This window comes from Puntigrus tetrazona, chromosome 1, assembly GCF_018831695.1.
Source record: "Puntigrus tetrazona isolate hp1 chromosome 1, ASM1883169v1, whole genome shotgun sequence".
Lineage (NCBI taxonomy): Eukaryota > Metazoa > Chordata > Actinopteri > Cypriniformes > Cyprinidae > Puntigrus > Puntigrus tetrazona.
The window spans coordinates 29,682,109-29,697,570 of record NC_056699.1 but is presented as its reverse complement, the minus strand read 5'-3'; the positions used below and the strand labels follow the sequence as shown (position 1 = coordinate 29,697,570).

The following is a 15,462-nucleotide window of genomic DNA, read 5'->3' as shown; positions in this document are numbered from 1 at the left end:
CGCAGGTCTTTGTAATCCACATAGACGGAGAATTTGCCAAAGCTGTCCTCAAGCCAAGCACTGAGGCTGCTGCTTTCGGACCCACAAGGTGAGCCTGCAACGATGATGCACAGGAAACGCATTAGGAGACGCGCAGACATTCACAGCCCCACGGCTGAGCGGGCATTTGGCACACTGCGCAAAAAGGACGTACCGAGGTGAATTTCTGTTTCAGGTAGCCCAACATGACTGGGGCAAGCTCTTGCTGTCTCAGCAAAGTCATCTGGTCAAAGGCGCGCTCAGAGCCCCAACGCTGCAGTGCAAAGACCAAAACAAAAGGTGAGGGGCGATGCTTCATTAACGCAGACTTTCCAAAGCCGCTGAACTTGCTTTAGAGCCGCCAGCAGGTTTGTTTTGACAATGCTGTGAGGCGGCCGTTACAGAACGGTCACCAACTCAGGGAGCGCCACGTACATGAGGTGGTATTCGTTGCAGTCGGTGTTTAACGTTGCTGTCTGGAGCATCTCTGCAGTCAGGCTGGGAAGGAGATGGATCAGTTTCACCGTGAACCAGGACACCCAATCTTCGGTCCCAAAGTCGGCAAAATGAAGACTGATGATGGTGAAGGTTCGATTCATCATGATGTCCCTCACCACAGGGCTGACGTCCATAGCCTAGAGGAAACGACACACAGAAAGAGACTGTCACATCCGGAACTGTGCCACGAATGCACTTTAAATGTTTTGTTCCCAGCACACAAAATACGGCTCGTCATCATCGCAGACACTAGAACGCACCCTGAGGTCTGGGTGAGATCCGCGAAGAACTCTTTGACATTTTGGAAGGGTCGCGCGCGCCCAGGCGTTCAAAGACCAAATTTATCAGAGCTGCGTTGTTCAGCGCTCCGGAGTCTAACGTCAGTTGAGCAACCTGAGAAGTGCTCAGAACGTCCAGAGCCTCAAACTACAGGGGAGAAAACAACAGCATCATTAGAAATGACATGGTTTGGTCGAAACAGTTAAAGGAACCCCTGGGCAGCACGGCGGTCCGCTTACGCTGTCGAAGCCCGTGTTGATCTCCGCAGGTCTTTGTAATCCACATAGACGGAGAATTTGCCAAAGCTGTCCTCAAGCCAAGCACTGAGGCTGCTGCTTTCGGACCCACAAGGTGAGCCTGCAACGATGATGCACAGGAAACGCATTAGGAGACGCAGACATTCACAGCCCCACGGCTGAGCGGGCATTTGGCACACTGCGCAAAAAAGGACGTACCCGAGGTGAATTTCTGTTTCAGGTAGCCCAACATGACTGGGGCAAGCTCTTGCTGTCTCAGCAAAGCCATCATCTGGTCAAAGGCCGCGCTCAGAGCCCCAACGCTGCAGTGCAAAGACCAAAACAAAAGGTGAGGGGCGATGCTTCATTAACGCAGACTTTCCAAAGCCGCTGAACTTGCTTTAGAGCCGCCAGCAGGTTTGTTTTGACAATGCTGTGAGGCGGCCGTTACAGAACGGTCACCAACTCAGGGAGCGCTACGTACATGAGGTGGTATTCGTTGCAGTCGGTGTTTAACGTTGCTGTCTGGAGCATCTCTGCAGTCAGGCTGGGAAGGAGATGGATCAGTTTCACCGTGAACCAGGACACCCAATCTTCGGTCCCAAAGTCGGCAAAATGAAGACTGATGATGGTGAAGGTTCGATTCATCATGATGTCCTCACCACAGGGCTGACGTCCATAGCCTAGAGGAAACGACACACAGAAAGAGACTGTCACATCCGGAACTGTGCCACGAATGCACTTTAATGTTTTGTTCCCAGCACACAAAAATACGGCTCGTCATCGCAGACACTAGAACGTACCCTGAGGTCTGGGTGAGATCCGCGAAGAACTCTTTGACATTTTGGAAGGGTCGCGCGCTCCCAGACGTTCAAAGACCAAATTTATCAGAGCTGCGTTGTTCAGCGCTCCGAGTCTAACGTCAGTTGAGCAACCTGAGAAGTGCTCAGAACGTCCAGAGCCTCAAACTACAGGGGAGAAAACAACAGCATCATTAGAAATGACATGGTTTGGTCGAAACAGTTAAAGGAACCCCTGGGCAGCACGGCGGTCCGCTTACGCTGTGGAAGCCCGTGTTGATCTCCGCAGGTCTTTGTAATCCACATAGACGGAGAATTTGCCAAAGCTGTCCTCAAGCCAAGCACTGAGGCTGCTGCTTTCGGACCCACAAGGTGAGCCTGCAACGATGATGCACAGGAAACGCATTAGGAGACGCAGACATTCACAGCCCCACGGCTGAGCGGGCATTTGGCACACTGCGCAAAAAAGGACGTACCCGAGGTGAATTTCTGTTTCAGGTAGCCCAACATGACTGGGGCAAGCTCTTGCTGTCTCAGCAAAGTCATCTGGTCAAAGGCCGCGCTCAGAGCCCCAACGCTGCAGTGCAAAGACCAAAACAAAAGGTGAGGGGCGATGCTTCATTAACGCAGACTTTCCAAAGCCGCTGAACTTGCTTTAGAGCCGCCAGCAGGTTTGTTTTGACAATGCTGTGAGGCGGCCGTTACAGAACGGTCACCAACTCAGGAGCGCACGTACATGAGGTGGTATTCGTTGCAGTCGGTGTTTAACGTTGCTGTCTGGAGCATCTCTGCAGTCAGGCTGGGAAGGAGATGGATCAGTTTCACCGTGAACCAGGACACCCAATCTTCGGTCCCAAAGTCGGCAAAATGAAGACTGATGATGGTGAAGGTTCGATTCATCATGATGTCCTCACCACAGGGCTGACGTCCATAGCCTAGAGGAAACGACACACAGAAAGAGACTGTCACATCGGAACTGTGCCACGAATGCACTTTAATGTTTTGTTCCCAGCACACAAAATACGGCTCGTCATCGCAGACACTAGAACGTACCCCTGAGGTCTGGGTGAGATCCGCGAAGAACTCTTTGACATTTTGGAAGGGGTCGCCGCGCTCCAGACGTTCAAAGACCAAATTTATCAGAGCTGCGTTGTTCAGCGCTCCGAGTCTAACGTCAGTTGAGCAACCTGAGAAGTGCTCAGAACGTCCAGAGCCTCAAACTACAGGGGAGAAAACAACAGCAGCATTAGAAATGACATGGTTTGGTCGAAACAGTTAAAGGAACCCCTGGGCAGCACGGCGGTCCGCTTACGCTGTCGAAGCCCGTGTTGATCTCCCGCAGGTCTTTGTAATCCACATAGACGGAGAATTTGCCAAAGCTGTCCTCAAGCCAAGCACTGAGGCTGCTGCTTTCGGACCCACAAGGTGAGCCTGCAACGATGATGCACAGGAAACGCATTAGGAGACGCAGACATTCACAGCCCCACGGCTGAGCGGGCATTTGGCACACTGCGCAAAAAAGGACGTACCCGAGGTGAATTTCTGTTTCAGGTAGCCCAACATGACTGGGGCAAGCTCTTGCTGTCTCAGCAAAGTCATCTGGTCAAAGGCGCGCTCAGAGCCCCAACGCTGCAGTGCAAAGACCAAAACAAAAGGTGAGGGGCGATGCTTCATTAACGCAGACTTTCCAAAGCCGCTGAACTTGCTTTTAGAGCCGCCAGCAGGTTTGTTTTGACAATGCTGTGAGGCGGCCGTTACAGAACGGTCACCAACTCAGGGAGCGCTACGTACATGAGGTGGTATTCGTTGCAGTCGGTGTTTAACGTTGCTGTCTGGAGCATCTCTGCAGTCAGGCTGGGAAGGAGATGGATCAGTTTCACCGTGAACCAGGACACCCAATCTTCGGTCCCAAAGTCGGCAAAATGAAGACTGATGATGGTGAAGGTTCGATTCATCATGATGTCCCTCACCACAGGGCTGACGTCCATAGCCTAGAGGAAACGACACACAGAAAGAGACTGTCACATCCGGAACTGTGCCACGAATGCACTTTAATGTTTTGTTCCCAGCACACAAAATACGGCTCGTCATCGCAGACACTAGAACGTACCCCTGAGGTCTGGGTGAGATCCGCGAAGAACTCTTTGACATTTTGGAAGGGGTCGCCGCGCTCCAGACGTTCAAAGACCAAATTTATCAGAGCTGCGTTGTTCAGCGCTCCGGAGTCTAACGTCAGTTGAGCAACCTGAGAAGTGCTCAGAACGTCCAGAGCCTCAAACTACAGGGAGAAAACAACAGCATCATTAGAAATGACATGGTTTGGTCGAAACAGTTAAAGGAACCCCTGGGCAGCACGGCGGTCCGCTTACGCTGTCGAAGCCCGTGTTGATCTCCCGCAGGTCTTTGTAATCCACATAGACGGAGAATTTGCCAAAGCTGTCCTCAAGCCAAGCACTGAGGCTGCTGCTTTCGGACCCACAAGGTGAGCCTGCAACGATGATGCACAGGAAACGCATTAGGAGACGCAGACATTCACAGCCCCACGGCTGAGCGGGCATTTGGCACACTGCGCAAAAAAGGACGTACCCGAGGTGAATTTCTGTTTCAGGTAGCCCAACATGACTGGGGCAAGCTCTTGCTGTCTCAGCAAAGTCATCTGGTCAAAGGCCGCGCTCAGAGCCCCAACGCTGCAGTGCAAAGACCAAAACAAAAGGTGAGGGGCGATGCTTCATTAACGCAGACTTTCCAAAGCCGCTGAACTTGCTTTAGAGCCGCCAGCAGGTTTGTTTTGACAATGCTGTGAGGCGGCCGTTACAGAACGGTCACCAACTCAGGGAGCGCTACGTACATGAGGTGGTATTCGTTGCAGTCGGTGTTTAACGTTGCTGTCTGGAGCATCTCTGCAGTCAGGCTGGGAAGGAGATGGATCAGTTTCACCGTGAACCAGGACACCCAATCTTCGGTCCCAAAGTCGGCAAAATGAAGACTGATGATGGTGAAGGTTCGATTCATCATGATGTCCTCACCACAGGGCTGACGTCCATAGCCTAGAGGAAACGACACACAGAAAGAGACTGTCACATCCGGAACTGTGCCACGAATGCACTTTAATGTTTTGTTCCCAGCACACAAAATACGGCTCGTCATCGCAGACACTAGAACGTACCCTGAGGTCTGGGTGAGATCCGCGAAGAACTCTTTGACATTTTGGAAGGGGTCGCCCGCGCTCCAGACGTTCAAAGACCAAATTTATCAGAGCTGCGTTGTTCAGCGCTCCGAGTCTAACGTCAGTTGAGCAACCTGAGAAGTGCTCAGAACGTCCAGAGCCTCAAACTACAGGGGAGAAAACAACAGCATCATTAGAAATGACATGGTTTGGTCGAAACAGTTAAAGGAACCCTGGGCAGCACGGCGGTCCGCTTACGCTGTGGAAGCCCGTGTTGATCTCCCGCAGGTCTTTGTAATCCACATAGACGGAGAATTTGCCAAAGCTGTCCTCAAGCCAAGCACTGAGGCTGCTGCTTTCGGACCCACAAGGTGAGCCTGCAACGATGATGCACAGGAAACGCATTAGGAGACGCAGACATTCACAGCCCCACGGCTGAGCGGGCATTTGGCACACTGCGCAAAAAAGGACGTACCCGAGGTGAATTTCTGTTTCAGGTAGCCCAACATGACTGGGGCAAGCTCTTGCTGTCTCAGCAAAGTCATCTGGTCAAAGGCCGCGCTCAGAGCCCCAACGCTGCAGTGCAAAGACCAAAACAAAAGGTGAGGGGCGATGCTTCATTAACGCAGACTTTCCAAAGCCGCTGAACTTGCTTTAGAGCCGCCAGCAGGTTTGTTTTGACAATGCTGTGAGGCGGCCGTTACAGAACGGTCACCAACTCAGGGAGCGCTACGTACATGAGGTGGTATTCGTTGCAGTCGGTGTTTAACGTTGCTGTCTGGAGCATCTCTGCAGTCAGGCTGGGAAGGAGATGGATCAGTTTCACCGTGAACCAGGACACCCAATCTTCGGTCCCAAAGTCGGCAAAATGAAGACTGATGATGGTGAAGGTTCGATTCATCATGATGTCCTCACCACAGGGCTGACGTCCATAGCCTAGAGGAAACGACACACAGAAAGAGACTGTCACATCCGGAACTGTGCCACGAATGCACTTTAATGTTTTGTTCCCAGCACACAAAATACGGCTCGTCATCGCAGACACTAGAACGTACCCTGAGGTCTGGGTGAGATCCGCGAAGAACTCTTTGACATTTTGGAAGGGTCGCGCCGGCCCAGACGTTCAAAGACCAAATTTATCAGAGCTGCGTTGTTCAGCGCTCCGAGTCTAACGTCAGTTGAGCAACCTGAGAAGTGCTCAGAACGTCCAGAGCCTCAAACTACAGGGGAGAAAACAACAGCATCATTAGAAATGACATGGTTTGGTCGAAACAGTTAAAGGAACCCTGGGCAGCACGGCGGTCCGCTTACGCTGTGGAAGCCCGTGTTGATCTCCGCAGGTCTTTGTAATCCACATAGACGGAGAATTTGCCAAAGCTGTCCTCAAGCCAAGCACTGAGGCTGCTGCTTTCGGACCCACAAGGTGAGCCTGCAACGATGATGCACAGGAAACGCATTAGGAGACGCAGACATTCACAGCCCCACGGCTGAGCGGGCATTTGGCACACTGCGCAAAAAGGACGTACCGAGGTGAATTTCTGTTTCAGGTAGCCCAACATGACTGGGGCAAGCTCTTGCTGTCTCAGCAAAGTCATCTGGTCAAAGGCCGCGCTCAGAGCCCCAACGCTGCAGTGCAAAGACCAAAACAAAAGGTGAGGGGCGATGCTTCATTAACGCAGACTTTCCAAAGCCGCTGAACTTGCTTTAGAGCCGCCAGCAGGTTTGTTTTGACAATGCTGTGAGGCGGCCGTTACAGAACGGTCACCAACTCAGGAGCGCTACGTACATGAGGTGGTATTCGTTGCAGTCGGTGTTTAACGTTGCTGTCTGGAGCATCTCTGCAGTCAGGCTGGGAAGGAGATGGATCAGTTTCACCGTGAACCAGGACACCCAATCTTCGGTCCCAAAGTCGGCAAAATGAAGACTGATGATGGTGAAGGTTCGATTCATCATGATGTCCCTCACCACAGGGCTGACGTCCATAGCCTAGAGGAAACGACACACAGAAAGAGACTGTCACATCCGGAACTGTGCCACGAATGCACTTTAATGTTTTGTTCCCAGCACACAAAATACGGCTCGTCATCGCAGACACTAGAACGTACCCTGAGGTCTGGGTGAGATCCGCGAAGAACTCTTTGACATTTTGGAAGGGGTCGCGCGCGCTCCAGACGTTCAAAGACCAAATTTATCAGAGCTGCGTTGTTCAGCGCTCCGAGTCTAACGTCAGTTGAGCAACCTGAGAAGTGCTCAGAACGTCCAGAGCCTCAAACTACAGGGGAGAAAACAACAGCATCATTAGAAATGACATGGTTTGGTCGAAACAGTTAAAGGAACCCTGGGCAGCACGGCGGTCCGCTTACGCTGTGGAAGCCCGTGTTGATCTCCGCAGGTCTTTGTAATCCACATAGACGGAGAATTTGCCAAAGCTGTCCTCAAGCCAAGCACTGAGGCTGCTGCTTGCGGACCCACAAGGTGAGCCTGCAACGATGATGCACAGGAAACGCATTAGGAGACGCAGACATTCACAGCCCCACGGCTGAGCGGGCATTTGGCACACTGCGCAAAAAGGACGTACCGAGGTGAATTTCTGTTTCAGGTAGCCCAACATGACTGGGGCAAGCTCTTGCTGTCTCAGCAAAGTCATCTGGTCAAAGGCCGCGCTCAGAGCCCCAACGCTGCAGTGCAAAGACCAAAACAAAAGGTGAGGGGCGATGCTTCATTAACGCAGACTTTCCAAAGCCGCTGAACTTGCTTTAGAGCCGCCAGCAGGTTTGTTTTGACAATGCTGTGAGGCGGCCGTTACAGAACGGTCACCAACTCAGGGAGCGCGCTACGTACATGAGGTGGTATTCGTTGCAGTCGGTGTTTAACGTTGCTGTCTGGAGCATCTCTGCAGTCAGGCTGGGAAGGAGATGGATCAGTTTCACCGTGAACCAGGACACCCAATCTTCGGTCCCAAAGTCGGCAAAATGAAGACTGATGATGGTGAAGGTTCGATTCATCATGATGTCCTCACCACAGGGCTGACGTCCATAGCCTAGAGGAAACGACACACAGAAAGAGACTGTCACATCCGGAACTGTGCCACGAATGCACTTTAATGTTTTGTTCCCAGCACACAAAAATACGGCTCGTCATCGCAGACACTAGAACGTACCCTGAGGTCTGGGTGAGATCCGCGAAGAACTCTTTGACATTTTGGAAGGGGTCGCCGCGCTCCAGACGTTCAAAGACCAAATTTATCAGAGCTGCGTTGTTCAGCGCTCCGGAGTCTAACGTCAGTTGAGCAACCTGAGAAGTGCTCAGAACGTCCAGAGCCTCAAACTACAGGGGAGAAAACAACAGCATCATTAGAAATGACATGGTTTGGTCGAAACAGTTAAAGGAACCCTGGGCAGCACGGCGGTCCGCTTACGCTGTGGAAGCCCGTGTTGATCTCCCGCAGGTCTTTGTAATCCACATAGACGGAGAATTTGCCAAAGCTGTCCTCAAGCCAAGCACTGAGGCTGCTGCTTTCGGACCCACAAGGTGAGCCTGCAACGATGATGCACAGGAAACGCATTAGGAGAGCGCGCAGACATTCACAGCCCCACGGCTGAGCGGGCATTTGGCACACTGCGCAAAAAAGGACGTACCCGAGGTGAATTTCTGTTTCAGGTAGCCCAACATGACTGGGGCAAGCTCTTGCTGTCTCAGCAAAGTCATCTGGTCAAAGGCCGCGCTCAGAGCCCCAACGCTGCAGTGCAAAGACCAAAACAAAAGGTGAGGGGCGATGCTTCATTAACGCAGACTTTCCAAAGCCGCTGAACTTGCTTTAGAGCCGCCAGCAGGTTTGTTTTGACAATGCTGTGAGGCGGCCGTTACAGAACGGTCACCAACTCAGGGAGCGCTACGTACATGAGGTGGTATTCGTTGCAGTCGGTGTTTAACGTTGCTGTCTGGAGCATCTCTGCAGTCAGGCTGGGAAGGAGATGGATCAGTTTCACCGTGAACCAGGACACCCAATCTTCGGTCCCAAAGTCGGCAAAATGAAGACTGATGATGGTGAAGGTTCGATTCATCATGATGTCCCTCACCACAGGGCTGACGTCCATAGCCTAGAGGAAACGACACACAGAAAGAGACTGTCACATCCGGAACTGTGCCACGAATGCACTTTAATGTTTTGTTCCCAGCACACAAAATACGGCTCGTCATCGCAGACACTAGAACGTACCCCTGAGGTCTGGGTGAGATCCGCGAAGAACTCTTTGACATTTTGGAAGGGTCGCGCGCTCCAGACGTTCAAAGACCAAATTTATCAGAGCTGCGTTGTTCAGCGCTCCGGAGTCTAACGTCAGTTGAGCAACCTGAGAAGTGCTCAGAACGTCCAGAGCCTCAAACTACAGGGGAGAAAACAACAGCATCATTAGAAATGACATGGTTTGGTCGAAACAGTTAAAGGAACCCCTGGGCAGCACGGCGGTCCGCTTACGCTGTGGAAGCCCGTGTTGATCTCCCGCAGGTCTTTGTAATCCACATAGACGGAGAATTTGCCAAAGCTGTCCTCAAGCCAAGCACTGAGGCTGCTGCTTTCGGACCCACAAGGTGAGCCTGCAACGATGATGCACAGGAAACGCATTAGGAGACGCAGACATTCACAGCCCCACGGCTGAGCGGGCATTTGGCACACTGCGCAAAAAAGGACGTACCCGAGGTGAATTTCTGTTTCAGGTAGCCCAACATGACTGGGGCAAGCTCTTGCTGTCTCAGCAAAGTCATCTGGTCAAAGGCCGCGCTCAGAGCCCCAACGCTGCAGTGCAAAGACCAAAACAAAAGGTGAGGGGGCGATGCTTCATTAACGCAGACTTTCCAAAGCCGCTGAACTTGCTTTAGAGCCGCCAGCAGGTTTGTTTTGACAATGCTGTGAGGCGGCCGTTACAGAACGGTCACCAACTCAGGAGCGCCACGTACATGAGGTGGTATTCGTTGCAGTCGGTGTTTAACGTTGCTGTCTGGAGCATCTCTGCAGTCAGGCTGGGAAGGAGATGGATCAGTTTCACCGTGAACCAGGACACCCAATCTTCGGTCCCAAAGTCGGCAAAATGAAGACTGATGATGGTGAAGGTTCGATTCATCATGATGTCCCTCACCACAGGGCTGACGTCCATAGCCTAGAGGAAACGACACACAGAAAGAGACTGTCACATCGGAACTGTGCCACGAATGCACTTTAATGTTTTGTTCCCAGCACACAAAAATACGGCTCGTCATCGCAGACACTAGAGAACGTACCCTGAGGTCTGGGTGAGATCCGCGAAGAACTCTTTGACATTTTGGAAGGTCGCGCGCGCTCCAGACGTTCAAAGACCAAATTTATCAGAGCTGCGTTGTTCAGCGCTCCGGAGTCTAACGTCAGTTGAGCAACCTGAGAAGTGCTCAGAACGTCCAGAGCCTCAAACTACAGGGGAGAAAACAACAGCATCATTAGAAATGACATGGTTTGGTCGAAACAGTTAAAGGAACCCCTGGGCAGCACGGCGGTCCGCTTACGCTGTGGAAGCCCGTGTTGATCTCCCGCAGGTCTTTGTAATCCACATAGACGGAGAATTTGCCAAAGCTGTCCTCAAGCCAAGCACTGAGGCTGCTGCTTTCGGACCCACAAGGTGAGCCTGCAACGATGATGCACAGGAAACGCATTAGGAGACGCAGACATTCACAGCCCCACGGCTGAGCGGGCATTTGGCACACTGCGCAAAAAAGGACGTACCCGAGGTGAATTTCTGTTTCAGGTAGCCCAACATGACTGGGGCAAGCTCTTGCTGTCTCAGCAAAGTCATCTGGTCAAAGGCGCGCTCAGAGCCCCAACGCTGCAGTGCAAAGACCAAAACAAAAGGTGAGGGGCGATGCTTCATTAACGCAGACTTTCCAAAGCCGCTGAACTTGCTTTAGAGCCGCCAGCAGGTTTGTTTTGACAATGCTGTGAGGCGGCCGTTACAGAACGGTCACCAACTCAGGGGCGCACGCACATGAGGTGGTATTCGTTGCAGTCGGTGTTTAACGTTGCTGTCTGGAGCATCTCTGCAGTCAGGCTGGGAAGGAGATGGATCAGTTTCACCGTGAACCAGGACACCCAATCTTCGGTCCCAAAGTCGGCAAAATGAAGACTGATGATGGTGAAGGTTCGATTCATCATGATGTCCTCACCACAGGGCTGACGTCCATAGCCTAGAGGAAACGACACACAGAAAGAGACTGTCACATCCGGAACTGTGCCACGAATGCACTTTAATGTTTTGTTCCCAGCACACAAAATACGGCTCGTCATCGTAGACACTAGAACGTACCCCTGAGGTCTGGGTGAGATCCGCGAAGAACTCTTTGACATTTTGGAAGGGGTCGCGCGCTCCAGACGTTCAAAGACCAAATTTATCAGAGCTGCGTTGTTCAGCGCTCCGGAGTCTAACGTCAGTTGAGCAACCTGAGAAGTGCTCAGAACGTCCAGAGCCTCAAACTACAGGGGAGAAAACAACAGCATCATTAGAAATGACATGGTTTGGTCGAAACAGTTAAAGGAACCCCTGGGCAGCACGGCGGTCCGCTTACGCTGTGGAAGCCCGTGTTGATCTCCGCAGGTCTTTGTAATCCACATAGACGGAGAATTTGCCAAAGCTGTCCTCAAGCCAAGCACTGAGGCTGCTGCTTTCGGACCCACAAGGTGAGCCTGCAACGATGATGCACAGGAAACGCATTAGGAGACGCAGACATTCACAGCCCCACGGCTGAGCGGGCATTTGGCACACTGCGCAAAAAAGGACGTACCCGAGGTGAATTTCTGTTTCAGGTAGCCCAACATGACTGGGGCAAGCTCTTGCTGTCTCAGCAAAGTCATCTGGTCAAAGGCCGCGCTCAGAGCCCCAACGCTGCAGTGCAAAGACCAAAACAAAAGGTGAGGGGCGATGCTTCATTAACGCAGACTTTCCAAAGCCGCTGAACTTGCTTTAGAGCCGCCAGCAGGTTTGTTTTGACAATGCTGTGAGGCGGCCGTTACAGAACGGTCACCAACTCAGGGAGCGCTACGTACATGAGGTGGTATTCGTTGCAGTCGGTGTTTAACGTTGCTGTCTGGAGCATCTCTGCAGTCAGGCTGGGAAGGAGATGGATCAGTTTCACCGTGAACCAGGACACCCAATCTTCGGTCCCAAAGTCGGCAAAATGAAGACTGATGATGGTGAAGGTTCGATTCATCATGATGTCCCTCACCACAGGGCTGACGTCCATAGCCTAGAGGAAACGACACACAGAAAGAGACTGTCACATCCGGAACTGTGCCACGAATGCACTTTAATGTTTTGTTCCCAGCACACAAAATACGGCTCGTCATCGTAGACACTAGAACGTACCCCTGAGGTCTGGGTGAGATCCGCGAAGAACTCTTTGACATTTTGGAAGGGGTCGCCGCGCTCCAGACGTTCAAAGACCAAATTTATCAGAGCTGCGTTGTTCAGCGCTCCGGAGTCTAACGTCAGTTGAGCAACCTGAGAAGTGCTCAGAACGTCCAGAGCCTCAAACTACAGGGGAGAAAACAACAGCATCATTAGAAATGACATGGTTTGGTCGAAACAGTTAAAGGAACCCCTGGGCAGCACGGCGGTCCGCTTACGCTGTGGAAGCCCGTGTTGATCTCCCGCAGGTCTTTGTAATCCACATAGACGGAGAATTTGCCAAAGCTGTCCTCAAGCCAAGCACTGAGGCTGCTGCTTTCGGACCCACAAGGTGAGCCTGCAACGATGATGCACAGGAAACGCATTAGGACGCGCAGACATTCACAGCCCCACGGCTGAGCGGGCATTTGGCACACTGCGCAAAAAGGACGTACCCGAGGTGAATTTCTGTTTCAGGTAGCCCAACATGACTGGGGCAAGCTCTTGCTGTCTCAGCAAAGTCATCTGGTCAAAGGCCGCGCTCAGAGCCCCAACGCTGCAGTGCAAAGACCAAAACAAAAGGTGAGGGGCGATGCTTCATTAACGCAGACTTTCCAAAGCCGCTGAACTTGCTTTAGAGCCGCCAGCAGGTTTGTTTTGACAATGCTGTGAGGCGGCCGTTACAGAACGGTCACCAACTCAGGGAGCGCTACGTACATGAGGTGGTATTCGTTGCAGTCGGTGTTTAACGTTGCTGTCTGGAGCATCTCTGCAGTCAGGCTGGGAAGGAGATGGATCAGTTTCACCGTGAACCAGGACACCCAATCTTCGGTCCCAAAGTCGGCAAAATGAAGACTGATGATGGTGAAGGTTCGATTCATCATGATGTCCCTCACCACAGGGCTGACGTCCATAGCCTAGAGGAAACGACACACAGAAAGAGACTGTCACATCCGGAACTGTGCCACGAATGCACTTTAATGTTTTGTTCCCAGCACACAAAATACGGCTCGTCATCATCGAGACACTAGAACGTACCCTGAGGTCTGGGTGAGATCCGAAGAACTCTTTGACATTTTGGAAGGGGTCGCCGCGCTCCAGACGTTCAAAGACCAAATTTATCAGAGCTGCGTTGTTCAGCGCTCCGGAGTCTAACGTCAGTTGAGCAACCTGAGAAGTGCTCAGAACGTCCAGAGCCTCAAACTACAGGGGAGAAAACAACAGCATCATTAGAAATGACATGGTTTGGTCGAAACAGTTAAAGGAACCCTGGGCAGCACGGCGGTCCGCTTACGCTGTGGAAGCCCGTGTTGATCTCCCGCAGGTCTTTGTAATCCACATAGACGGAGAATTTGCCAAAGCTGTCCTCAAGCCAAGCACTGAGGCTGCTGCTTTCGACCCACAAGGTGAGCCTGCAACGATGATGCACAGGAAACGCATTAGGAGACGTGAGACATTCACAGCCCCACGGCTGAGCGGGCATTTGGCACACTGCGCAAAAAGGACGTACTCGAGGTGAATTTCTGTTTCAGGTAGCCCAACATGACTGGGGCAAGCTCTTGCTGTCTCAGCAAAGTCATCTGGTCAAAGGTCGCGCTCAGAGCCCCAACGCTGCAGTGCAAAGACCAAAACAAAAGGTGAGGGGCGATGCTTCATTAACGCAGACTTTCCAAAGCCGCTGAACTTGCTTTAGAGCCGCCAGCAGGTTTGTTTTGACAATGCTGTGAGGCGGCCGTTACAGAACGGTCACCAACTCAGGAGCGCTACGTACATGAGGTGGTATTCGTTGCAGTCGGTGTTTAACGTTGCTGTCTGGAGCATCTCTGCAGTCAGGCTGGGAAGGAGATGGATCAGTTTCACCGTGAACCAGGACACCCAATCTTCGGTCCCAAAGTCGGCAAAATGAAGACTGATGATGGTGAAGGTTCGATTCATCATGATGTCCCTCACCACAGGGCTGACGTCCATAGCCTAGAGGAAACGACACACAGAAAGAGACTGTCACATCCGGAACTGTGCCACGAATGCACTTTAATGTTTTGTTCCCAGCACACAAAATACGGCTCGTCATCGTGAGACACTAGACGCGTACCCCTGAGGTCTGGGTGAGATCCGCGAAGAACTCTTTGACATTTTGGAAGGGGTCGCGCGCTCCAGACGTTCAAAGACCAAATTTATCAGAGCTGCGTTGTTCAGCGCTCCGAGTCTAACGTCAGTTGAGCAACCTGAGAAGTGCTCAGAACGTCCAGAGCCTCAAACTACAGGGGAGAAAACAACAGCATCATTAGAAATGACATGGTTTGGTCGAAACAGTTAAAGGAACCCTGGGCAGCACGGCGGTCCGCTTACGCTGTGGAAGCCCGTGTTGATCTCCGCAGGTCTTTGTAATCCACATAGACGGAGAATTTGCCAAAGCTGTCCTCAAGCCAAGCACTGAGGCTGCTGCTTTCGGACCCACAAGGTGAGCCTGCAACGATGATGCACAGGAAACGCATTAGGAGACGCAGACATTCACAGCCCCACGGCTGAGCGGGCATTTGGCACACTGCGCAAAAAAGGACGTACCCGAGGTGAATTTCTGTTTCAGGTAGCCCAACATGACTGGGGCAAGCTCTTGCTGTCTCAGCAAAGTCATCTGGTCAAAGGCCGCGCTCAGAGCCCCAACGCTGCAGTGCAAAGACCAAAACAAAAGGTGAGGGGCGATGCTTCATTAACGCAGACTTTCCAAAGCCGCTGAACTTGCTTTAGAGCCGCCAGCAGGTTTGTTTTGACAATGCTGTGAGGCGGCCGTTACAGAACGGTCACCAACTCAGGGAGCGCTACGTACATGAGGTGGTATTCGTTGCAGTCGGTGTTTAACGTTGCTGTCTGGAGCATCTCTGCAGTCAGGCTGGGAAGGAGATGGATCAGTTTCACCGTGAACCAGGACACCCAATCTTCGGTCCCAAAGTCGGCAAAATGAAGACTGATGATGGTGAAGGTTCGATTCATCATGATGTCCCTCACCACAGGGCTGACGTCCATAGCCTAGAGGAAACGCGACACACAGAAAGAGACTG

General features: G+C 52.1%; 1 long non-coding RNA gene across 1 annotated transcript; it reads right to left on the bottom strand.

The window, feature by feature from the left end:
• Positions 1 to 13,995: 13,995 nt before the first annotated feature.
• On the bottom strand, positions 13,996 to 14,547 carry LOC122326821. Its single transcript, XR_006247516.1, has 3 exons — positions 14,496 to 14,547; positions 14,175 to 14,374; positions 13,996 to 14,014 (listed from the first exon to the last, which is right to left on the bottom strand). It is a non-coding gene; the product is annotated as an uncharacterized LOC122326821 (long non-coding RNA).
• Between the last annotated feature and the right edge of the window lie 915 nt (positions 14,548 to 15,462).